The 25,904-nt window shown below is 43.4% G+C and overlaps 1 protein-coding gene and 1 long non-coding RNA gene across 4 annotated transcripts in view; one reads left to right on the forward strand and one right to left on the reverse strand.

Annotated features, from left to right (window-relative positions):
• The window catches only part of ABR (ABR activator of RhoGEF and GTPase), a 253,021-nt gene that overhangs the window by 19,072 nt on the left and 208,045 nt on the right, over positions 1-25,904 (forward strand). The gene's annotated exons all lie outside the window — the stretch shown is intronic.
• Positions 4,845-10,352, reverse strand: LOC132542022 (uncharacterized). Its single transcript, XR_009553153.1, has 2 exons — positions 10,275-10,352; positions 4,845-5,480 (listed from the first exon to the last, which is right to left on the reverse strand). It is a non-coding gene; the product is annotated as an uncharacterized LOC132542022 (long non-coding RNA).

A 25,904-nucleotide genomic window follows, 5' to 3' on the forward strand; every position in this document is an offset into this window, starting at 1 on the left:
TGGTGTGAGGAATTGAACCTACAGCTTTTAGTGTTATGACTTTCTGAGTTACCTCCCTGACTCTAGAATTGGGATTCTCAAAGGTGATGATGTGTATTTCTTCCTGAAGGATTTTCAAACTTCACATGCTCCAAGGTGATACTGATGTATGCCTTTCTAGATCACTGCCCTAACTACCTGAATCCTTTCCCTCTCCCTCTCTCTCCTTTTGTACTTCCTAGTAAGCATGCTGTTTTCTGAAGAAAAACAATAAAAAAGGATAATACTTCAAATCCAGCCACCTAGCTAGGCCTTCCCTAACTAAATGGTCACCAGTGCAGGTCATCAGAACTGTAAACTAAATTTGTGTGTGTCCACTTTTCAAGAGTGTGTTAGGTAGCATTTAACTTCTGGTTTGCTTGTATTTCATTAGGACATTTATTTAGTTCTGACCCATGAGCTTGAACAGAACTAGTATGTACCTTCTGAACTGGTAGTAAGTACTTCAGAGCTCTCTCTTCTCTTTCCTACTGCAATATACATTGTTCCAGATGGTTACTGCTCTGTCAACTTTGATCCAGGAAGGAAGGTAACTTAGAGCAGGGCTCCCAGTCATCCCTCAGTGGACATGTACTATGAGTGAGGAAGAGAAAAAAAAAAAAAAGATTGTGTTAAGCCACTAAACTATTTTGGTGCTATTTGTTACTGCAGTATTGCTTAGTTTATTCTGATGGATACAAACACTTGACTTATGTATAGTCAGAAGAATGGCTCTTCTGTGCCTCACAAGTCGAAGAATTTTCCTCAAAACCTCTAAGTTCTTTTCACACTAAAAGTACATAGTAATCATAACTGCTTGCATATATATAGGTGAGGATAAGTCTTTAATATATGAAGAACAATATTAGAAAGAGCAAGATTACAAGGATCCAGGTTTGAGCCCCCAGTTCCCCCCTGTAGGAGGGAAAGCTTTGTGAGTAGTTATGCAGTATTGAAGGTGTCTGTCTCTCTCCCTCTCTGTCAACCCCGTTCCTCTCAATTTCTGGCTGTCTCTATCCAATTAATAAATAAAGATAAAAATAATAAAAAAGGAAAATAAAAAAGAAAGAGCAAGATTATTTCAATGTTACTATTTGGATGGAGGGTGCTGACTACTGGGAACTGAGTGCAGAGCTTTCTACATGTAAATTATGTGTCCTGTCTCAGAGTTGCAGTCCTTGCCCTTTCATCATTATTTTATACAGTGACTTGCTAGAGTGACTTGGAAGACTCAATAGCAGATTATACTTATGCTTCAGAGCTTGTTTACAAATGCTACAAGAAAAATATATTTGGGGTCGGGTGGTGGCGCACTTGGTTAAGCGCATGTGTTATAGTGCTCAAGGACCCGGGTTCAAGCCCCCGGTCCCCACCTGTAGGGGAGAAGCTTCACAAGTGGTGAAGCAGTGTTGCAGGTGTCTCTCTATCTCTCTCCCTCTCTATCACCCCCTTCCCTCTCAATTTCTGACTGTCTTTATCTAATAAATAAAATAAAAATAATTTTAAAAAATTTAAAAAAGAAAAAGAAAGATATATTTATCAGAAGACTCTGGGGGCTAGGTAGTAGCGCACTGGGTTAAGTGCGCATAATATGAAGTATAAGGACCCACGAAAGGGTCCTGGTTCGAGCCCCTGACTCCCCACCTGCAGGAGGGACGCTTCATAAGTGGTGAAGCAGGTCTGCAGGTGTCTGCGTATCTTTCTCTCTCCCTCTCTATCTTCCCCTTCTCTCTCAATTTCTTTATATCCTATCCAATAAAAATGGGGTAAAACAGAATTTCCAAGAGCAGTGGATTTGTAGTGCTGGCACCAGCAATAATCCTGGAGGCAAATAAATAAATAAATAAATAAAAAGACTATAGAGACTTCACAGGCGGTGAAGCAGTTCATCAACAATAATAACTACAACAACAATGAAAATAACAAGGGCAACAAAAAGGAAATAAATAAATGAATATTTTTAAAAATAAAAATACTAGAGAGAATTAGCTCAGGAATATACATATATATATATATATATTATATATAGATATATATATATATATATATATATATATACACATTCTTATTTCTAGTCATTTAATTGTCCTGTCCCCCTCCCTCACCTCAGCAAACTACAAAAACACATATAGAATATCTTCACCCCAGGCTGGACTATAGTGCACCCAGCTGAGCACACATATTACTATGTGTAAGGACCCCAGCCCCCAACCTGCAGGGGGCATATACTTCAAAAGCACTGAGTCAGATCTTTCTCTTTCTCTATTTCCCCTTCCCCTCTCAATTTCTTTCTGTTTTACCAAGTAAAATGAAAAGAAAAACAAAACAAACAAGGAAAACACCACTGGGCACGGTGGATTTATAGTGTCGGCACTGACTCCCAGTGGTAACCCTGGTGGGGAAAAAAAATAAGAAGAATATCTTCTCCCAAGGAAGTCTGAGTCTTTATGGGGGTCTGTGCATATAGGTATATCCTACTAAACCATCAGTCCTCACAACTGAAAATAAAAGCCCCAGCAGTGAAACCAGCACTGATCTTGATGCTTGTGGAAAAGAACCTGAGAGTCATTATAGCATGATCTATTGATCCAGGGACAAAGCCATTTAATCACTAACACAATGGAAAGGGTACCATGGAAACCTGTCGATCCACAATGTCAATCAATGATGTAGTAGGTTAATAACTTTATTTGTGAGGGTGGAAACCCTAATGTCTGCTTGCCCAGACCTATGTAAAATATGATTCCTCTGGAAAGTTTGCACATCTGGAATGAGAGAAATTATAAGTGGCACTAAGAGAAGTTTCAGTCTAAGTATAAGGCACTCTACCAAGGTCTTTGCCAATTAGACTGCCAGGGCTGTCCTGGCAATTTACTTAGCACTTACACTATAATTTCAAATCATAAAGAATAAATGTATAAACAAAAGTTTGAAATTATCAGGCTGGAGAGACAGCTGACAAGTTGGGTGACTGTCTTGCCATGTAACAAACCAGCTTTGAATCCCAGTACTACATGGAAGTGTCACTGGCATGGGGAGAAATCTGCATGCTGTGGTGGGACCCATTCCCCTCACCCACACTCTCTTTCTCTGTTCCTAGGAGCTGTAAATCTTGCATGTTGGAGGCCCTGGTTACACATGCGCACGTGCGCACACACACACACATACACACACACACACATACAGGAACTGAAATTATCAGTGTGTAATTTGGGAATACCTGAGATGGTTCAGCAAAGTATATTTGTACACAAATTTTTTAAAAAATATTTATTTATTTTTCCCTTTTGTTGCCCTTGTTGTTTTATTGTTGTAGTTATTATTGTTGTTCTTGATGTTGTTGTTGAATAGGACAGAGAGAAATGGAGAGAGGAGGGAAAGACACCTGCCGACCTGGTTCACCGCTTGTGAAGCGACTCCCCTGCAGGTGGGGAGCCGGGGACTCGAACAGGGATCCTTAAGGCCGGTCCTTGCGCTTTGCGCAACCTGCGCTTAACCCGCTGCGCTACCGCCCGACTCCCCACAGATTTTATTTTAATCCCTTAGGACTAAGAATTATTCCCATTCTATACCAACAAGGTTAGGAACATTTAGTCACTTGCCCACATAACACAACTAATAAAAGACAGAGTTAAGATTTGAAGCCATTTCTCTCTCTCTCTTTCTCTCTCTCCTTCCTTCCTTCCTTCCTTCCTTCCTTCCTTCCTTCCTTCCTTCCTCTTTTTCTCCCTTCTCTTCCTTCTTTTTTTCTTTCTTTTTTCCAGAACACTGCTCAACTCTGACTTATAATGGCGCTGGAAATTGAACTGGTGACTTCAGAGCCTCAGGCATGAAATTCTTTTGCATAGCCATTATGCTATCTCTCCCACCACTGTTCTTTAAAATTTTTAATATTTTTTATAAAGAGAGAAATTAAGAGAAATTAAGAGGGAAGTGTGTGTGGGGGGAGAGGCAGCACTGTTTCATAGCTCATGAAGCTTCCCCCTTTGCAGATGAGGACCAGGGGCTTGAACCTGGGTCCTTGTGCACTGTAATGTGTGCACTCTACCAGATGCACTACCACTTGGCCCCCTGGAACCCATTCTTTCTGGGACCAAAGTTACTCTACTCCAACTCACCACTGGATCCTGGCTTGTTACTTTGTGCCCTTAACCAAATTACTCTTACCTTGATAAGAGTCAAGCCCATTTTCTTTTTTGTTCAAGGAGAAGAATATACCTCACCTGGTGGTATACAAATTAAAGGAAGTAGCCTGGCTTACAGTAAATTCTGTATCAGTGCAGCCAGTAGTGTGATGATCAAAAGGATGTGTTGCCTGGGTTTGAATCCCAGCTCAAGTTACTACTATGTGCGTTTATCCCAGTGCACTACCACCCAGCCCCCACCAATTCAAGTTGCTTAAACCTGTTGTGCCTCCATATCTATTTATTAACTGATTTAACGTTAATTTACAATATTATATGATTTTAGGAGTGTGATTTTGGTAGTAGTGCAGTGGATAAGATGTTGGACTCTCAAACATGGGATGCTGAGTTCGCTTCACATCATTGTATGTACTAGAGTGATGCTCTGGTTTCCCCCCACCCCCATAAATAAATAAATCCTTAAAAAGGATTTTAAGGGTATAGTTTCATGTGTGTGTGTGTGTCTGTGTGTGTCTGTGACTTATCATATCCACAACCAAATTCTGAGTGTCATTACACCAGAATGCCTGTTTCTATATCTATAGACTGAGAGGGATAATAATGTGGCATCAATAATGAATCCAGTTGGTATGAAGATTAAATAACTTGCTATATGTAAAGCACTTAGAACACAGCCTGGCACAAAGTAAATAGTTTTGATTTTATTATTATCACATCCATTACTGGTTTGGCCATGTGTATTGCTGAATCTAAGGGTGAAAAATGGTATCTTGCTGACCACGTTGCCTGGTCTTATCCTTAATTGAAACCTGAGGCATCTGGAGATTCTTCAGTTTGAATAATCCAGGAGCTAGAGCAGTGGGGCATCCAATTACCGAAGCCTCCCAGCTGCAGCCTGGGGAGGAAGGTGAGACTTCAGCATTGTCTAGCTGAGGTTGTCATCCTATTATGGAGAAAGTCCTGCTTTGTATGCAGCTGTCTTGCTTTCTGTTTGGCTGTGTAATTGTGCCTTTTTGTTTCATTTTTAAAACATCTTGAGGAATTCAGAGCCATCTCCCGCTGACAGCCGCAAAAGCTGTCGTGCCACAGCTCTAACAAGTCTCATGGATGCTCTGATGGCCCCACTGAGGCAGCAGCCGGGGAAAGAGCACACACACTGCAGGTCAGTCAACGGCTCCCTTTGAGCTGGGGCCAGCATGCCAGACTTCATTATGGAGCTCCCTGAGCAGCCCCGAGGTCCTCCACACATGTCTTCATTGTCTCAGAAGGGCATCGAGTTGCTTCCTGAATGCTGGGCTTGTTGGTAATCTTTGTGGACTGCCAGTGAGAACAGAAATTAATTATTCATATCATCAGGCCTGAAGGAGCTATTGTTTGCCGAGAGGACTCTCCTTCTGGCCACCAGACCCAGAATTCCCCAGGGCCTGAGGACAAGCAGGAGAGAGTGTGGCCCTTCGAGACAGCTGCTCTGAAAGCTGGGATGGCGTGTGGCCAGCCCTGAGTTACACGCTGTCTGTGGATGTTATCTGTTTGGACTTCAAAGTTAAAACCAACTGAATATGTTTAAAACCGATTTTACATTAAACTCTATATCTCTGGGGCTCTTGAAATATATATATAAAAAACTACACTGCATTGCAAAATCATCGGGTAGAACTGGGTGGTTAACCCCTCTGGAGTGGACATACTTTCCCTAACTGCTTCCGCCTTCCTCTGACTCCATCACCTGCCCACTTTGTGAGAGATGCGTGCAGAGTATGATGAGCAGAGCAGGACTTTCGAGCTGGGCTGCAGGGCCTTGCATGTTACCTCTGTCTTTATTAGTTGTGTAACCTTAGGCAAATTACTTAACCTATATGGGCTCCAGTTTCCTCATCTGCAAGACATAGTTATAAGAGTCTGCCTCACAGATTTGCAAAAATAAGAATAAAATGATCTGCTATAAGTACTTAGAATAATGACAGACAGGGAGTCCGATGGTAGTGCAGTGGGTTAAGCGCAGGTGGCACAAAGTGCAAGGGCTGGCATAAGTATCCTGGTTTGAGCCCCTGGCTCCCCACCTGCAGGGGAGTCACTTTACAAGCGGTGAAGCAGGTCTGCAGGTGTCTCTCTTTCTCAGCTCCTCTCTGTCTTCCCCTCCTCTCTCCATTTCTCTGTCCTATCTAACAACGATGACATCATCAACAACAATAACTACAACAACAATAAAAAACAAGGGCAGCAAAAGGGAAAATAAATAAACATTAAAAAATTAAATTAAAAAGAATAATGCTAGACAGATAATATTGGCATTTAGGTGTTAAAAGCTTTTAGTCTAACACCATGTATCTAGTCTCTTAGGCATTGACACAATCTCTGGCTTTTCCAAAAGAGACTTATATGTCCAAACAAAGCATATATATATCATGTTTTCTCTCTTTCTCTGTCCCCAATCTCAGTACCTTGCAATATAACAATTGGAGTACTTCAAGCGACTGTCACAAACCAACTCCAGTATGTTAATGGCTTACCAGTCTAAGTTTCTTTTTTGTTCAAATAACAGTATAACTGATGTCACTGGTTTGCTTTCTAAGGTCACTCAAATTGTGCTGCTGGTAAAGTAGTATCATGAAAGATCCCCAAAGTCATTTAAAACCCAAGCTCCTCCTGTGGCCCTACTCTGCTGGTTTCCCCTTGCAGAGAGTACTGGGGAAACAAGAGAGTGAAGATGTGCTTGCTTTTTTTTAGCCCAGAATATCCATGTCTTCTGCTCATATAGAAAAGACTAGACACATGACCTCTCTTAGATGTGGGGCTCCTGACAGGTATGAGACCCTGACTCTACACAAAACATACATACACAAACTAAAAAATATCTACTAATACTCCCTGCTCCTAATGACTGCCATTCTACTACGTTCTGTCTCTGTTTTTGACTACTAGGTTCCTCATTTAAGTAGATCATAGAGTTTTTGTCTGATTTATTTCACTTAGCATAATATATTTGAAGCTCATTTATAGTGTAGCATATCTCAGAATTTCCTCCCGTTAAGGCTAAGCAATAATCTCTTTTTTAAACTTCTTTATTGGGGAATTAATGTTTTACATTCGACAGTAAGTACAATAGTTTGTACATGCATAACATTTCCCAGTTTTCCATATAACAATACAACCCCCACTAGGGCCTCTGTCATCCTTTTTGGACCTGTATTCTCCCCCACACTCACCACAGAGTCTTTTACTTGGTGCAATACACCAATTCCAGTTCAGGTTCTACTTGTGTTTTCTCCCCTGATCTTGTTTTTAAGGCTAAGTAATATTCTGATATACTTACATACCATTTTTTCTTATTTCTTCATCTGTCTGGACCTTGCTTTCAATTTTGAGGGGTATATATTTATCCAGAATTGGGCATTGATTGGTCAAGTCTGACAGATTTTAAATACAGGGCTCTTTCTGCCCACACAGCCTCAAAGGTTATATCAAAAGAAAGGTTAAAAAAAAAAAAAAAGCCAGATTCACTTAAAAGCTTTAGGCAGTCTAAGCAAAATGTGGGGGGAAATCCCTTTTGAGCTTGTGTGTAAATAGATAAAGAGTTGCCAGACAGTTGATAAAACAATCCATTTGTGTTTTGGAGCCAGCAAGCATTCAGAGAGGAAGCAGCCCAAGGTGACCTTTGCCCTGAGAGCTAACACAGCAACAGAAAGTTGAGTGGCACTTGGCTGATGGAACAGAGAAATCTACTGAGGTTTGCTGCTTTAATACCTTTCTGGTTGTGGTCTGAATCATGGGAATGATGCTCTTGTTGCCCCCAAAATGTGAGTGAATGTGGTGGATGAAGATGCCCAAGTTTAAATGTTCACTTGCAGCCATTTCCCCCTGCTTCTTCTAGCGTTTGCCCTTCTTCTGTAGCCAGTCAACAGCGTCAGGTTGAGCCTGATGTAAAGTTTTGAGACCTCCTTTGAGTCTGGAGAGGTGGCAGTGGTTGACTATGTGGATCATAGTCTGTCTGTAGCCGCAGGGGCAGTTCGGGTCGTCTCTGGCTCCCCAGCGATGGAACATAGCGGCGCACCGGCCATGGCCTGTTCAATAGCGATTGAGGAGGGCCCAATCATAACGTGCTAGGTCAAAGCCGGGTTGACGCTTGCAGGGGTCTGTGATGAGGTGTTTGTTCTTTACCTCAGCTGACTGCCAACTCTGTTTCCAAGAGTCTGGAACAGAGAAGTTCAGTGTAGGCGTAGGAGACCAGATTGGATGACAAGACGTCAAGCGTTGAACAGGGTGGGCGAAGATATCCGCGTATATTGGCAGGTCCGGTCGAGCATAGACGTGGGAAATGAACTTAGATGATGCCGCATCCCGACGAATATCTGGCGGGGCGATGTTGCTAAGAAATGGCAGCCATGGAACCGGGGTGGAACGGATGGTTCCAGAAATTATCTTCATGGAGGAATATAATTTGGAATCGACCAAGTGGACATGGGGGCTATGGAACCATACTGGGGCACAGTATTCTGCAGTGGAATAGCATAATGCCAGAGATGATGATCATAGTGTGGAAGCGCTCACGCCCCATGAGGAGCTGGCCAGTCTTGCTAGCCAGTCCCCTGCTGAACTCTAGAAAAGAAGGGCAATGGAGTAGGATCACATTTTCTTTTCTTTCCTTTTCTTTTCTTTTCTTTTCTTTTCTTTCTTTCTTTCTTTCTTTCTTTCTTTCTTTCTTTCTTTCTTTCTTTTTTTTTGCCACTAGGTTTTTTCTTGGGGCTCAGTGCCAGTACTATGAGTCCACCACTCCTAGTGGCCATTTTCCCCATTTTATTAGATAGGACAGAGAGAAATTGAGAGAGGAGGGGGAGACAGAGAGGAAGAGTGAAAGACATCTGCAGACCTGCCTCACCACTTGAGAAGTGTCCCTACTGCAGTTGGGGAGGCAGGGGCTCGAACCTGAATCCTTGTGCTTATTACTAAGTGCGCTTAACCGGGTGTGCCACCACCAGGCCCTTGTATGACAAGTGAGAGCCCCAAAGTTCAACATAGTTGAACTGAGCATCTGCCTTTCAAATTCATGTCTTCTGTCCCTATTTTCTCCCTCTCCCTCTCTCAAGAAGATCAGCTTTCACTAATTTAGATGTAGATGCATGTGTGTGTGTATTACTGGCAAGCTGAGATCAGTGTGCAATTAAGATATCGCCGCTTATAAATTTGCTGAATTTGTAAATAGGCAGGTAAACCTCTGGACTTTGGTAAATAGAACTTTTTTCTACTATCTTTTAAAGTAAACACACAGAGTATGTGACACTTAAGAGCCTCCAAACCTAAGTATTAAAAGGTTAAAATTAAAAGACTTATACAGGGCCTGCAATTAAGACAGTTCACCTGGATAGTGTCCCTGCCTTAATATGTCTGTGACCCCATGCACTGGAGGAAGTTTCAATGATGTTGATATATTGTTCTTTTTCTCCCTCTGTCTATCTCTGAAAAAGTTGGCCTGGAAGGATGAAGGTCCAGGGACAATATAAGGAAAAAAATATTTGTACAATAAAACTATACACTTCTGATGCCAGGGACTCAGAGGGAGAGTGCATTTCTTGCCTGTTTGAAGTCCTGGTTTTGATCCCTAATACCACATAAAAACAAAAAGACAAAACAAACTGAACACCATAAATAGTAGAAAAGTACCTTGGTCTTTTATAAAACAAAAACAAACAAACAAACAAAATACTTATTTCAAAGAAATTTCCAGAGAGGAAATTAGAAATTGCTTTTCTAATTTTCTGATCATCAGGGATGAATTCTGGGTCACCATAAACTTCTTCCACCTAGAAAAAAAAAGTACGCAGACTCCCTTAAAGCAGCCTTTATTGGTACTTGACTGTGTGCCAAGCAGTATACCAGGAGAAAGAGTTCCCAACTCTGCTTTCAGAGCCTTAGGTCTCACTATAGGAGCAAATTTTCACTGCATAAATGTGTATACAGTACAGGCCCATGCTAAAGGATTGCTATCTTTAACTGACTTTCATGACCCAAGGTAGGAGCTCATAAAGTGTCAGCAAACACTGCCTATCAAATACTGGATAGTAATAACCACAGTTATGCTGGCTGGCTGGTAGTTATGAAAGAGTTATGTAGTACCTGCTTCACAATCTCGATCACACATGCTTTGGCATTCTTCTGTATTTCTCCAGCTCCAGTGTCTGTGTATACTCCAGCACAAAGTCCAGCAGGTCTCTCTTGAAGCTCTCCTTTATAGAGTCAAGGGGGAAGCAGTGTGGTTGGTGCCTCTGTATACCAGAGTTGGCAGAGAACTCAAGTCCTGTTTGCCCAAGTAAGGACTTCTCACTGTACAGATCAACCCTGGTACACAAGGGTGGTATGGGCATGCACTGGTCCAAGCTCAACAGAGCTACCATTGATCTGAGAGAGAGGAAAACATCAGTTATTTAGTGTCAAGATTGGCTTAGGGCACCTGATGGATAGATACCTAGTTACTTTAGGCCATAAGCAGCTACTTTCCATGTGTCAGCCAGTCCAGGATAAATTGTAATATCTACCACCATCTCCTTTCTGTCCCTGGGTACTCATCTGGGGGAAATAATCATTATCTCACAATTCTTTTCAAACTCTCAGAATTCAGTGGGTCTTAACACTGTCTTTCCTAGACTGTAGCAGGAAGGCCATCTCTGGTATCAGTGGCTCCAAAGTGGTTGATCTAAAAGAGGCTGCCCAAAGGCTTATAAGATTATAAGGCTTATGATTCCAAGGGCAGCTGGAGAAAGGGAGCAGTTATCTGGCTAAAGAACAGACAGCAGGAATAAATCTAATATCTTGGCAGGGGCTCCCAATTTCTGTTATTCTAAACACCACCATAATGAAAATGCATTTGATACATGGCCCACGTGCCTGTGAATATTTCTCTAGAGAAGAGGTTGACATGGAATCACAAAGTCAAAAAATAGGTACATTTTAAATATTATCAGATATTGTGATCATCCAAATTGTTGTTCCCATTCATATTCTCATCATCAATTTTGAGAGAATGCATTTACTATGCCATCGACATTTATTATTTTATATTTATGCCAACCTAAGAGACTAAAATTGACATTTTATTGTAGGTATGACCCCTGATTACTAATAAAATAGTTTCCATATGTTTTTTTAAATATTTATTTATTCCCTTTTGTTGCCCTTGTTGTTTTATTGTTATAGTTATTATTGTTGTTGTTGGATAGGACAAGGAGAAATGGAGAGAGGAGGGGAAGACCGAGAGGGGGAGAGAAAGACAGACACCTGAAGACCTGCTTCACCGCCTGTGAAACGACTCACCTGCAAGTGGGGAGCTGGGAGCTCGAACTGGGATCCTTACACCTGGTCCTTGTGCTTTGCACTACCTGCACTTAACCCACTGCACTACCGCCCAACTCCCAGTTTCCATATATATTGGCTGTTTCTGATTCCTCTTCTTGTGCTATCCTTTGTTAGATTCAATGTGAATACATCTAACACTTCAACAATTAATAGTACAGCCCAGGAAGTGGAGCAGTGGTTAAAATCTTGGGCTCTCAAGCATGAGGTCCTGATTTTGATCCCTGACAACACAAATGCTAGAATGATGCTTTGATTTTTTTTCTCCCTCTCTCTCATTAATAAATAAAGCTTTAAAAAAGAATAGTGTGTCACAGCTCGAGGACTGGTGTAAGTATCCTGGTTCAAGCCCCCGGCTCCCCACCTGCAAGGAGGTTGCTTCAAAGGTGGTGAAGTAGGTCTGCAGGTGTCTTATCTGTCTCTCCCCTTCTATGTCATCCCCTCTTCTCTCGATTTATCTCTGTCCTACCCAACAACAGTTACAACAATAATAACAATAACAACTATAAGCAACAAGGGCAACAAAAAGGGAAAAAATTTTTTTAAAGGATAGTGTGCTAATTCTAGATTTACTCAAGAGCTAAGAAAATGTGTTGTTCTTTTTTATTTCTAGTTTCTAGGAGTTGTTTCACCATTCTTTTTGTGCAAAACAACATTAACTTTTATCAAATACTTTCTCAAATATACTTAAGTACCTAAGTGGTCATATAATTATTTTTGGTGGAAAAATTGCTAGGGATCAAACCCAGGACCTCATACATATAAAACCCTCTACTATGGAGTTACATCTCTGGCCCTGTGCTTTTTTCTTTCTTTTTTTTAAAATTTTTATTTCTAAAATGGAAATACTGACAAGATCATAGGATAAGAGGGGTACAGTTGGGAGTCGGGTGGTAGCGCAGCGGGTTAAGCCTATATGGGTGCAAAGTGCAAGGACCAGAGTAAGGATCCTGGTTCTAGCCGCCAGCTCCCCACCTGCAGGGGAGTCACTTCACAGGCGATCAACAAGGTATACCAGTGTCTATCTTTCTCTCCCCTCTCTGTCTTCCCCTCCTCTCCTTCTCTTTCCATTTCTCTCTGTCCTATCCAACAACAACATCAATAACTACAACAATAAAACAACAAGGGCAACAAAAGGGAATAAATAAATAAATAAATATTTTTTTAAAAAAGAGGGGTATAGTTCCACACAATTCCCACCACCAGAACTCTGTATCCAATCCCCTCACTTGATAGCTTTCCTTTTTTTTTTTTTTTTTTTGCCTCCAGGGTATCGCTGGTGTTCAGTGCCTCCATCAGGAATGCACTGCTCCTGGGGGCTATTTTTCCCATTTTGTTGCCCTTGTTGTAGTTGTTATTATTGTTATTGGACAGGACAGAGAGAAATCAAGAGAGGAGGGCAAGACAGAGAGGAAGAGAGAAAGATAGACACCTACAGACCTGCTTCACCACCTGTGAAGTGATCCTCCTGCAGGTCGGGAGCTGGGGGCTGGAACCAGGATCCTTATGCCTGTCCTTGCGCTTTGCGCCATATGTGCTTAACCCGCTGCGCTACCACCCAGCCCTCGATAGCTTTCCTATTTTAAAAAATATTTTATTTACTTATTTATTAATGAGAAAGATAGGAGAGAGAGAAAGAACCAGACATATCAAATTGCACTGTTATATTTTCTTATGTTGAAACTGGTTTATAATCCTAAAATAACCTTATGTATATGGTTGAGGGCTGCTCAGTTGTGCACTAGACAGCATATCATGCAGTGGGGAAAAAAATACAGCCAGACTCATTGGCCCTTCTGTGTATTATTTTGTTTTACTTTGCTAATTCATTTGCTAATTGCAATCAAGATCACTTGTGTCAGAATATTGATGCAAGGAAATATTGATCTATAGTTTTCTTTCTTTTTATTATGCTTATCTAAATCTTATGTCCAAATTATGGTCAGTGTTATAAAATGAGTTGAGTAGCTATTCTACCATCTATTTCTGTACCCTCAAGCAGTCTATATAAAATGAAAATTTTCTGTTTGTAAAGGTTTTGGAAACCCTTTATTCCCTTTGGAAGCCAGTTGGCCTTATGTCCAGATTTTTGCTTACCTCTCTGCTTTTTAGAGGTTTAGTAATTTGTTCAAATTTTCTTCTTAAACCAATGTTTGGACTTTAGATTTTCCTGATAAATTGATCATTACAAGCCTGTGATAAAATTCCATGCTTTAATATTTTCTTTCTTCCTTTCATTTTTTAAAGACTTTCTTTTTAAAAAATATTTATTTATTCCCTTTTGTTGCCCTTGTTTTTTATTGTTGTAATTATTATTGTTGTTATTAATGTTGTCATTGTTGGATAGGACAGAGAGAAATTGAGAGAGGAGGGGAAGACAGAGGGGGGAGAGAAAGACCTGCAGACCTTCACCACTTGTGAATTGACTCCCCTGTAGGTGGAGAGCTGGGGGCTCAAACCAGGATCCTTACGCTGGTCCTTGCACTTTGTGCCACGTGCGCCTAACCTGCTGTGCTACCGCCTGACTCCTTCATTTTTTTTTTTTTTACTCGTGATTTAATAATGGTTTACAAGATTACAGGGGTATAGTTCTATACTGCACCCACTTCTATTCTCTACTTATTCCTCTGCTCTAAACAAAGTCATTATCCATAAAAGATTATTTTTTGAAATTAAAAGGTGTAACTGTGCTAAAAGCAAAGTATATGTCACTACGAACCAGAAATGGAATAAAATACTACAGTGTATGAAAGGGAGCTGAAGCCAGAGCCCACTGAGCATTGGCGCTTAGAGAGGAAGACTAGGAGGACAGGAAGTGCCTCTGGGTACTCCTTCTGCTTCCTCTTTATTCAGTTCCCCGGATAGCTGCCATTGGATCCTTTCTTGCTCTTGGAGCTACCTGGTTGGTCACTGTATCCTTCTCTATGCTACCAAGTTGGCAGCAGTCCTCTCTTGGGTCTATTGTGATCTGTGGTTTCCTCCCTCAGTCTGATACCTCTCTCCCCTTCTTTCAGGGATGACTTACAATTCCTGATCCTTGAAAGTACTCAGTTTCATATCTCTACACTCTTAGAACTTTTTTTTTTCTTTTACTTATTTATTGGATAGAGCCATCCAGAAATTGAGAGGGAAGGGGGTGACAGAGAGGGAGAGAGGCAGAGAGATACCTGCAGCCCTGCTTCACCACTTATGAAGCTTTTCCCCTGCAGGTGGGGAATGGGGCTTGAACCTGGGTCCTTGCACACTATGTACACTCAAGCAGGTGTGCCACCTGGCCCCCTACTCTTAGAGCTTTTGTGTAATACTTGGTTTATATAATATTATGTCTAGAGATTTGGGTTAAAAGGAAACCACATATGACATGTTTATGATAATAGTGCAAAACCAATTTTTTTAAAAATTATCTTTATTTCTTGGATAGAGACAGCCAGAAATCAAGAGGGTGATAGAGAGGGAGAGAGATAGAGAGGCACTACTTCACCACTCACAAAACTTTCCTCCTGCAGGTGGGGACCGAGGCTTGAACTTGAACCTGGGTCCTTGCACATTGTAATACATGCACTCAACCAGGTGTGCCACCACCCGGCCCCCAAACCAAAATTTTTAAATTTCTCCTGTCTTTCAGCTGAGTCCGTGGTGCCAGGGGAAAATAAAGTTAGTAAGATTTCAGGTGCCAAAACTAATGACTGAGTATCTACCTACCTTTATTGTGCATAAAAGTATGTTCAGTATAGGAGAGACAGAGGGTACCAAATGTAGTGAGATCTGTCAGTGTTTAGCACCACTCCCCACCATTTTCACTCTTTTCTCCAGAGCCAGCCTCCCATTTACAGCTTGTGGTTGGTCACATTTACTTCCAGTCTTTTTATAGGACAATGTAAGTGTTTTATCTGATTTATGCAATTTTATCTGATTTATGCAATTTTATCTTTCTTCACAGCCATCAAGGTTAGTATTATCTGTCCCATTTTATAGATAAGAAAAACTGAAACCTAAGAAAGTTAGTATGCCTATCATTAATGTGCAGATCATTTAATGTGTCCCACCATTAAATGGTCTGAATCCATGTTTCTCATTTTGAAAAGTGCCTGTTGGCACTGTTGGGTGTGCTGAGTTACACACACATACACACATTTGAAACTATATGCCTGAAAACAGTTTCGACCACTACTACTAATTTTTTCTTTTTAAGAAAGAGACAGAAAAGAACCTCTGCCTCTTTTTCAAGAAATCTAAGTACCACTCTTGAAAATATTCAGGCAGTGACCCAGGAGGTAGTGTAGAGTCTTGAGCACTAGACTTGAAGGCATGAGCTCTTGAGTTCCATTGCCACCATTGTATTTTTAAGAGTGATGTTCTGGTTCTCTTTCTTTCCTAGGTAAATAGATAGATAAGTAAATAAGTAAATAAAAATTTAAGGATAAAATAACGAATGAGCACTGCCCCATGTTGTATTTCTCACAAGCCCTAAATAATCAGAGAGGGTCCCAAAGGGACACTGGAGTCTCTTGCCTCAGCTGCAGTCCCCATAGCAGCTGTGCTTTTGGAAACCTGAGTCGACACTCCCTTGCTTCATCATTGGATTCCAGCTCTTCCTTTTTGTAGGACACATTGCATGCATCCATGCAGCAATTAAGCTCAGAGCTCGGTGGCTGTGCATTACGGCTGAGCAGCATGTTCATGCCAATTTAAGTTAAAAAAAAAATTTATTATTATTTATTTTCCCTTTTGTTGCCCTTGTTTTTTATTGTTATTGTAGTTATTATTGTTATTGATGTTGTTGTTGTTGGATAGTACAAAGTGAAATGTAGAGAGGAGGGGAAGACAGGGAAGGGGAGAGAAAGACAGACACCTGCAGACCTGCTTCATAGCTTGTGAAGCGACTCCCCTGCAGGTGGGGAGCCAGGGGCTGGAACTGGGATCTTTATGCATGTCCTTGTGCTTAACCTGCTATGCTACCGCCCGACTCCCCAATTTTTTGAGGGAGTGGTGTGGGAGACAGACACAGAGACAGGAGAGATGTCACAACACCGCACCCCCATCCATTGAGTTTCACTGCCAAGTGTTGTCTCTGCTCTGGGTTTGGTGCAGTATGGCAAGGCGCTTGCTCTACCAAGTGTCCTCCTGCACCTGCTAGCAAGTCCTTTTAATTCCGGGGGGGGGGGGGGGGAGGACTTGAGCATCCTTGAGATGCTTCCAGGAAATTTTTTTTTAAATTATTTTTCAGATACTAGAGGCTGTAACGGTCCAGCTCACCTCAGAGACACTTGGGGGGAAGGGAGGTGAACTGGACCATTAGTCTCTTCTGGACCAGCTGGGGAGGAAACCAAAAGGAAGTGGGTCTGCCTCATACATGGGCTAGCGGGCCTGAGCTTTCTCACTCCTTCCCACTCTGCTGCAGGTGGGCCACTCAGGGAGGTCAGGAAATGGAAACCGAGATTATACATACACATACATACACATACACATACACATACACATACACATACACATACTCCAGAATCAAGATTTGAAGCTAGTTGCACCTCCGGCGTTTGGTGCGGCAGGGCCCACACAAATGCCACCGCCAAGTGCCTCCTCGAGGCATTAGGAGCGGCTGGGTTTCCCTTCACCCCGCCCCCCAGGTGTAGACAGGCCCCGGGAGGATTGCGGCAACCAGCTTCCCGCACTAGGCTAGTTGAGTCACAGAAACGAGGCCCCGAGCCCCCTCATTTATTTGCATCGCAGTGACTGTGGAAACCTCAAACCGAGGCCGCCCCCGCCCAGCTCCTGGTGTGCTGCAGGCCGCCACAGGGCTTCTGATTTGATGTTGGATTAATCGCCCGTGCAGGCGGAGGCCCCTCGGCTCGCCGTGAGGTTTAGCTGGCGGAACTCTATTTCATATTTAAATGTCACAGCGAGGGGTCTGGGAGCCTACGGTCCCGCCCCCATCCGGACCAGCCCCCGGGGTAGGGTTGGAGAGCTTAGAGATCTCAGGTCGGGGGCAAAAGGGCCTCCCCAGGATTAGTTGTACACGTGGACGAATGGAGAAATAGTGGGGTTTGGGGAGAGCTGAATTTATTCTTTACACTGGCAGCCGGGGTCTCCTTGATGAAGTGACAGCCATTTGTCTCCAGGCCAACCGTTTCCAGCTAGTGTTTTCAAACTGGCTTCCATAAGGGTCCGAGGATTAGGAATGGATGGCTATGAATCACTTTGCCTTCCCTGACAGGATAATCACATTTCATGCAACGTTTCCCAAGGGTTAGTATGTGAAAAGGACACTATATACTTAGATGGGCACATAGCAGGGGTCCTTCAGAAGAGAGCTGGGGAGATGATGTTCCTTGCGGACAGGAGAAATGCAGGACAGGAGGAGAGGGAGAGGGAGAGGGAGAGAGAGAGAGATTGATTTCCTGACACTGTTATGTTTAAGGAATTTTTTTTTACTGAAGACTATATGAAAATGCAACGAGGATATCCTTTTACTTTGCAATTTAGAATGAGCAATCATGTGGAAGTCCTACATGAGTAATAAAAATAGACAGGGTGTGTGTGTGTTTGTGTGTGTGTGTGTGTGTGTGTGTGTGTGTGTTGTGGGACTCCAGTATAGCTGAACTTGTTACTATAAGAGGTCCTCTTGGACCTCTACTCTGGTCCAACTTCTTGGGGAAAAGAAATCACAGTACCAGAGTTCCTTCCAGTGTTGTGGGGCTTGAACCTTCATCACACATGACAAAGCAGACACACTCCCAAGTGAGCTATCTTGCCAGTCCCTAATTTATGATTTTATGGAATATTTTGATTTGGGACTTACTCTGGCTAATACAAGTTTATAACTTTTAAAAAACTATTATCTTTTTTTTTGACATTTCAAACCTCAGTTTTCCATTTGCTCAGGGAATGGGAGGATAGAGCTCTGTCTTGGTACCCTGGAGAAAATTCTTTTTATCAAGAAAGTTTATACTGTACTCAGCTTTTCAGCTTCTGTTGTCCTTGAGATCTCTCAAGGACTGTTGCTGACCTAGGAGCTCCTGCCTCCTTCAAACAGGACAGACTGACCTGCAGACAAGTGTTATGGTTTTCTACCTGGGTCATTTTGTTTCTTATTCTAGCTACTATTTAGTAGGAAATTATGAAGAGGGCACACTGATAAGGATGGGGTTGTTTAGACTCTTACAAAATGTTTATGGGTCAGCTCTGCAAAGACACCTACGGAAAACAGGTTTGGTTTGGCCTTGGTGACCTCAGCACAACACATATTATCTTTTCACTAGGCTTACTGCACTCTTCTTTTTTTGAGGGAGGGCTGTTTCACTTTTTATTTCTGTTCTTGCTCTTAGCAAAAAGGTCTTGTGTGTGTGTGTGTGTGTGTGTGTGTGTGCGCGCTTGCACACACATACACGCCTATGTAAATCTCAACCAACATATTGGTAATAGCTAACATTGCTGAAGTGCATATGATAGAGCAGACCATGTGTTGGCATCTATATTCATAATTATCTCATTTGATTCTCTGAGCCTTCTTGGCTGAAGCAGTTGCTATTACTGTCTTCCTTTCACTGAGAAAGAAACTGAGGCTCAAAGAAGTGAACTTACTTAAGAACACAAGTCTTGAGCCAGGTTTGTTCTGTCGCCAGAAGCCACATCCTGACTTGAGCCTTTAAACTCTATATCCAGAAGAGCAACAGCCCAGAAACTGACCTCATGAAGCTACTGCTGGCATGAGCAGCTGTGGGTGATGCTGCAGCTTGTAGGGGATGGAGGCTCCTGGCAGCAGTGCCTAGGCAGATTATCAGGTGTTCCCTCTCCACAGTACCAGAGGGGAGGTTGGGTTAGCCCATGAGGAGAGCATCAGAGAAGGACTGTTACTGTGTTGGCAGTTCTGCTTTGTAGAAGCAAATATCAGTTTTCACCTTGGCCGTCAAACCTGTAAACTCCTAGACAGCGAAGCAAGAACCTTTTCACAAGACTGGCAAAACTGATGTCTGGTGTAAGCAGTGGCATTTCCCTTCAGGCCACCAATTCTGTTTTATCAGCAGTCATTCCCAGCAGATAGGAGGTTGTCCTCTTTGGCCCATTGTCTGTGTGTGCAGGTGAATTCACCTGGACAATGTCTCACTTTCCCTCATAATAATTCTACCAAGGACTGTGGAGCTAGCATAATGATTATGCAAAAAGTCATTCAGCTCAAGTCTGTAAAATCCCAGGTTAAAGCATGGAACCACCATAAGCCAGAACTGAATGCTGTTCTGGAAACACACACACACACACACACACACACACACACACACACACGAGAAAATATGAGGACAGGGATTGCAGGGCCTTAGAAGAAACTTCACTGATCTTTTCTTGTCATTGTGGGTGGGGTGTGGAGGGGCTTCCAAAATCAGTAGTGCTTTTCAAGGCTGCAGCCATTTGTAAGGGTTTGTTAGAGGCCATCTCCCTCATGCTGAGAGCTTCCTACCTGTGTCCCTTGCAGAGTAGAGGGTGTGCTAGAATGCTGATGTCTCAACCTCTTGCCTCTGGCCACTCACAGCTTTGTCTGCTTACCCTGCTGTGCTCTGCAAACATTGCTACCTCCTGCATGTGCGATAATATGACAAAGTTCGCAAAGTGTTCTTATTCCTGTCCTCCTGAGATGAGAATGGCCACCTGTCTTTGTCAGGGGCTGGGGGTGATACTCAATCCAAACGTTCACTTTATAATTCATCCTCCCCTCCACATTCTCGCCAGTTTCCACTGCTAAAGGACTTGCCCTTCCTGAGGCAGGTGGGTAACTCTGGCCAACCTCAGGGATGCCTGCTGGCCTCCCAACTGTTGCTCAGCCATGAGAAAGAAAGAGGCCTGAAGCCCATTAAAATCATCCTCAGCTTCCTACTGAGGATAAAGCAGCTGAGCCTTCATCTCTGGTGTCAATGGATGTGCTAACAAGTGGCTCATGTACCCTTGCCCTAAGGAAGAAGACACAGCTCATCTGCACTGTGAACACACTTGGTGAACTTATTCCCACTCATGGCTCATCTTTGTGTTGGGGGCCAAGAAGCCTGAGTAAAATGAGATGACCATAGCTCATCTAGGTAGCACTTGTCTTGTCTGACATAACAGGGCAAGGGGAGAGAGTGAAACCTGGATGGTCCAAGGATCAGTGACTGAGAAATCCCCCAGCACAATCTAGGGAGCTGTTCTGAATATAAATATGTGAAGACTCTCATGGCGTGCAAACCAAGAAGGGCTGGGAAGAGACTTCGCATTTATGAGTCACATTTTATTCTTTTTCTTTTCATTTTATTCTGTTATCAGCTAAAATGTTGAATTGTGACTTTCTTTTACAGAAGCAACAAAAACCTACATAAACGTATAGTTTTTTGTTTTTTTTTTTTTATAAAAAAGCTACAGTTTATATACTTCATACCTTCGGTGTGGTCTTTCATTGGCATGGGAAATGCATACATATGAGCAAGTGACAGGATGCTAATTGCAGTGTGGTTTCTCAGTAAACAGTGTGGTGTTCTTCATGGTAGAACTCTGGCATAGTTCCCCATTACCCTGTTCTTTCCTGGTGTCCACAGGGCTAGAGAGAACTTTGGTTTTCCAGGACATGATCCTGGCCACTTCTCAGCAAATAGCCCTCTCAGAAGAGAGAGGAGTCTGTCCTCAGACCAGGCACCTCTGCTTGCAGAATCAGGAGGGCCAGAGAGGAAGTCAGTGTTTGTTGGTGTCTCAGACCATGCTTTCCTCTTCCTTTTCAGCCGTGGAAACCACATTAGAATCAACAGCTGTGCTGCCTGAGTAGATGTGCTGACATGGACTGCTATTGGGATTGGTGGTCTTTGCATACAGTTAAGGTTTCCCGTCAGCCTGGAGGGAAATGTGGCTTGCTTGCATGTGCAGCGCCAAGTGTGGCTACTGAGAGAAAGAGAGCAGCAGGGAACCAGGAACTCTGAGGAACGGAGCTTCTCCATGGGTGCTTCCTCATCTGTGGTCAGTTGTGGTGAGAGGCAAATAGATTCTCTTACAGAAAACAACCATTTTTACTCCAGTTAAACAGTTCAGCTCCCTAAGGATCCATAAATAACTAACCCCTCAGAGTAGAAACTCTGGCCAGTCCAGTTGGCAGCAACAAAGATTCTGGCCTCAGAGGCCTCTAGTGTGACTTTGATAAACAGTAGAGAGAGTCAGGCGGTAGCACAGAGGGTTAAGCGCACGTGGCACGAAGTTCAAGGACCAGCGTAAGGATAAACAGTAGAGTGCGTGTGCTCTAAGAGCCTGAGATTGAATTTGGGACCTCATCATTGAGAGGCTAGTGCTCTATCCACAGTACCACCTCCTAGGCCACTTCTTTGGATATTAAAAGGAGGCCTCATGCCCCTCCCTGTCTGTATGGAGCAAGTGCTGTTGTCTTTCGCTTTGCCATGTCTGGCAAAGAGCCCATGTGCAGGAGGCACCTGCAAAAGGGACTGCTGTCTGGGGATGGCTGAAAAGCAAATCATGTTCTCATTTGGGTGCACACTGGTCTTCCTGGGGAGTCCCCAACTAAGACGCTGGGGTCCAGGAAAGAGAACTCTTCCTAGTACTCTTCTCCCCTCTGCTGGTGACCTGTGGTCCCTGTCATGTGACAGGCATGTGATTTCCTGAAGGAAAGAAATTTTAGTAACCAAAGAGAAATAGGAACCTGGAAAATGGTTCCTGCCCTCCAGTGGGTTTGGAGGGGACTAGGCAGTGAGTTGTCTGAAAGAATCTGGGCAGTATGAGGGAATTAGGGTGAGGAATCAGTGTCATCTGAGTCATGGCTAAGATTGGGGTGTGTGGGGTAGGTGTTCTTAGAACCTAAGACTTCAGCAGGGCCAGGAGACAGGGGCCAGTATCTTCCTGTTTATCCAACTAGAAATTGGTCATTGGGTTCACTTGGGAACAGGCAGGTGGGGACAGAAGTTTGACATCACTCAACATGGAGCTGAGGCTGTTGCAGCTCCAACCCCCCAGCTATCCTCCTCCCAGAGATGAGATCAGACCCTGATTTCAGATGGGTCCAAAACAAGAGGGGTTCTGGGGGTCAGGCAGTAGTGCACCGGGTTAACCGCACTGGTGCAAGGATCCCCAGGTTTGAGCCCCTGGCTCCCTACCTGCAGAGGGGTTGTTTCACAAGTGGTGAAGCAGGTCTACAGATGTCTATCTTTTTCTCCCCCTCTCTGTCTTCCCCTCCTCTCTCCATTTCTCTCTGTCCTATCCAACAACAACAACAGCAACACCACCAACAACTTAGCAACAATGGGGAAAAGATGGCCTTCAGGAGCAGTGGATTTGTAGTGCAGGCACTGAGCGCCAGTGATAATCCTGGAAGTAAAAAAAAGGTTCTTTTTGTTTTGGGATCAAACCATCTTACTGAGGGACTTCAGGGGAGGATGGAAGGACTAAAGAGATAGAGCCAGTGTCCTCACTCACCAGGGTCTCTCCAACTTTAGAATCACAGAAAGGGTGGTGTAATTCTATTTTAAAGGTTCCTTATAATATTCAGCTGAGCCTGGGCCAGACAAGTTCAGTGTGTGTTTGTGGGGAGGGGCTGCCTGTGGATTAGGTACTCCCATCCCCCTATAATTTTATTTAATTAAATTAATTAATTAATTAATTTTTACCAGAGCACTGTTCAGCTTTGGCTTATGGTGGTGCCAGGGATAGAACCTGGGACCTTGGAATCTCAGGTATTAAAGTTGTTTGCATAACCACTATGCTGTCTTGGCAGCCACCACTCACATTCATTAAACATGCTTCTTTGGCCCAAGAGCACCACAAAGGAACTGAAATTTTCCTGAGCCTTTGCCCTTTGAGGTTCTGTTGGAAGATTTCTCAGAGGCATAGGGCCCTTGCTTAGGAAAGTTAATCTTTTATACATCATAGATGGTAATATCTTCCCCCCTGGCCTCTAGCTCTATTCAGAGGGCAGAAAATTTTCTAGAAAGTTCTGAGTGTGTGCTCATCTTCTTCTTTTTTAATTTTTATATTTATTCCCTTTTGTTGCCCTTGTTGTTTTATTGTAGTTATTATTGTTGATGTCGTTGTTGTTGGATAGGACAGAGAGAAATGGAGTGGGGGGAGACAGAGGGGGAGAGAAAGATAGACACCTGCAGACCTGCTTTACCACCTGTGAAGTGACTCCCCTGCAGGTGAGGGGCAGGGGGCTCGAACCAGGATCCTTATGCTGGTCCTTGCAATTTGTGCCACCTGGGCTTAACACTCTGCGTTACCGTCCGACTCCCTGTGCTCGTCTTTTTAAGGGCGGAGCAGTACAGATTTGAATGTTTGGAGGATGTAGATCAAACACCCCAGTTTTCTTCTGCATTCCCCAAGAGATTAGCTAGGGAATAATTTTCCTTAAAATATTCCTTACCAATATTTGACTGAATGTGGGTCAGGCAGGGCTGTGGGCTGCTTTCATGAGAAATGAGATACCTTATCCATAGTACTGGAGGATGCCTTAGCACCAGGGTCACTCCAAGCACAGGCCTCATTCCCAAAGAGTAGCCACAAGATGTAGAAGCTTATCATCCTACCCAGAAGGAAGATAGAAATGCACAGCTGTGTCTTTGCCCTGCTGACTCCTTGAGAGTCAGCTTTAAGAGCTCTGCTGATAGACGCTACTAAGATTCTATCTTGACCTTCCTGGCCAGCTGACCTTGCCAACATGTCCCAGAACCTCACTTCTCCAGAGCCCTAGCCTACTAAGGAAAGATAGAAACAGTCTGGGGGTATGGATCAACCTGCCAATGCCCATGTACAGTGGAGAAGTAATGACAGAAGCCAGAATTCCTTCCATCTGCACCCTAAAAAAGAATTTGGGGGGAGGGGAGTTGGGCAGTAGCACAGAAGCCTAGGCACACATGGCACAACGCACAAGGACTGGTGTAAGGATCCAGATTCAAGCCCCCGGCTCCCCACCTGCAGTGGGGTTGCTTCACAAGCGGTGAAGCAGTTCTGCAGATGTCTATCTTTCTCTCTCCCTTTCTGTCTTCCCCTCCTCTCTTGATTTCTCGCTGTCCTATCCAACAATGACAACAATAGCAACAATATAATAACAACAACAGTAAAACAACAAGGATAGCAAAAGGGAAAAAATAGCCTCCAGGAGCAGTGGATTTGTGGTGCAGGCACCAAGCCCCAGCAATAACCCTGGAAGCAACAAAAAAAAATTGGGGGGGGGGGGGTTTCATATGCCCATAGAGGGAAAATGTTAGGGGAAGATGACTAGAGGGCTTTAAACTCCAATTCCACTGGTACCTGAAATATTGGTCACCAGGAATCTTTGTTTTTATATCATCACTGAAAAGGAAGGGAATCTGTTTGTCTTATTTGAGAGACAAAGAAGTGGCTCGCTTCATTCCTGTCCCACATCTTGGAATCTGAGTCTATGCCCAAAGTTTGGCGTCGTGCGAAGATTATAGCAGTTTTGAAACCAAAGAAAGACCCAACACTGGCCGCCAGCTATAGACCAATTTCTCTCCTCTCTGTGTGTTACAAACTCCTTGAGAGGCTGCTTCTGTCACGTATTTCTCATCTTACAGAGAAATTCCTATCACCCGCCCAAGCTGGTTTCCACCCAGGAAGATCTACCTGCGAACAAGCCCTGGCCCTCTCAACTTACATTGAAAATGGATTCCAGAAGAATTTAAAGATGGGTGTTGTCTTTGTTGATCTCACAGCAGCCTATGACACGGTTTGGCACCGTGGTCTCCTAGTCAAGATCTCAAGATGCCTGCCTCCATGGGTGGCCAACACTATATCGTTTCTTCTCCAAAACAGAAGATTCCAGGTGCATCTGGGTGACAAGTCTAGCAGATGGAGACTTGTCTCAAGTGGCCTCCCCCAGGGCTCTGTTCTGGCTCCTACGCTATTTAATATTTACATCAATGACCTCCCAGAAACTTCTTCAAGGAAGTTCATCTACGCCGATGACATCTGCTGTGCAACTCAGGCATCCAAGTTCGACATCCTCGAGGAAACACTCACGAAAGACATGTCTCTGATATCTGATTACTGTAAAAAATGGCGACTAATCCCTAGCACTGCAAAAACGGTATCATCTGTTTTCCATCTACACCATGCCTCAGCCTCGCGTGAGCTTAATGTGCAGCTTGGCGATACGAGAATCCGGCATGAAGCCCAGCCAGTCTATCTTGGCGTTACTCTCGATCGCACTCTGTCATTTCACGAACATCTCATAAAAACTGCAGCAAAGGTGGGCGCGAGGAATAACATCATTGCAAGACTGGCCAGCTCCTCATGGGGCGCAAGCGCTTCCACACTACGATCATCATCTCTGGCATTATGCTATTCCACTGCAGAATACTGTGCCCCAGTATGGTTCTGTAGCCCCCATGTCCACTTGGTCGATTCCAAATTATGTTCCTCCATGAGGAT

This window comes from Erinaceus europaeus, chromosome 12 (genome assembly GCF_950295315.1).
Source record: "Erinaceus europaeus chromosome 12, mEriEur2.1, whole genome shotgun sequence".
Taxonomy (NCBI): domain Eukaryota; kingdom Metazoa; phylum Chordata; class Mammalia; order Eulipotyphla; family Erinaceidae; genus Erinaceus; species Erinaceus europaeus.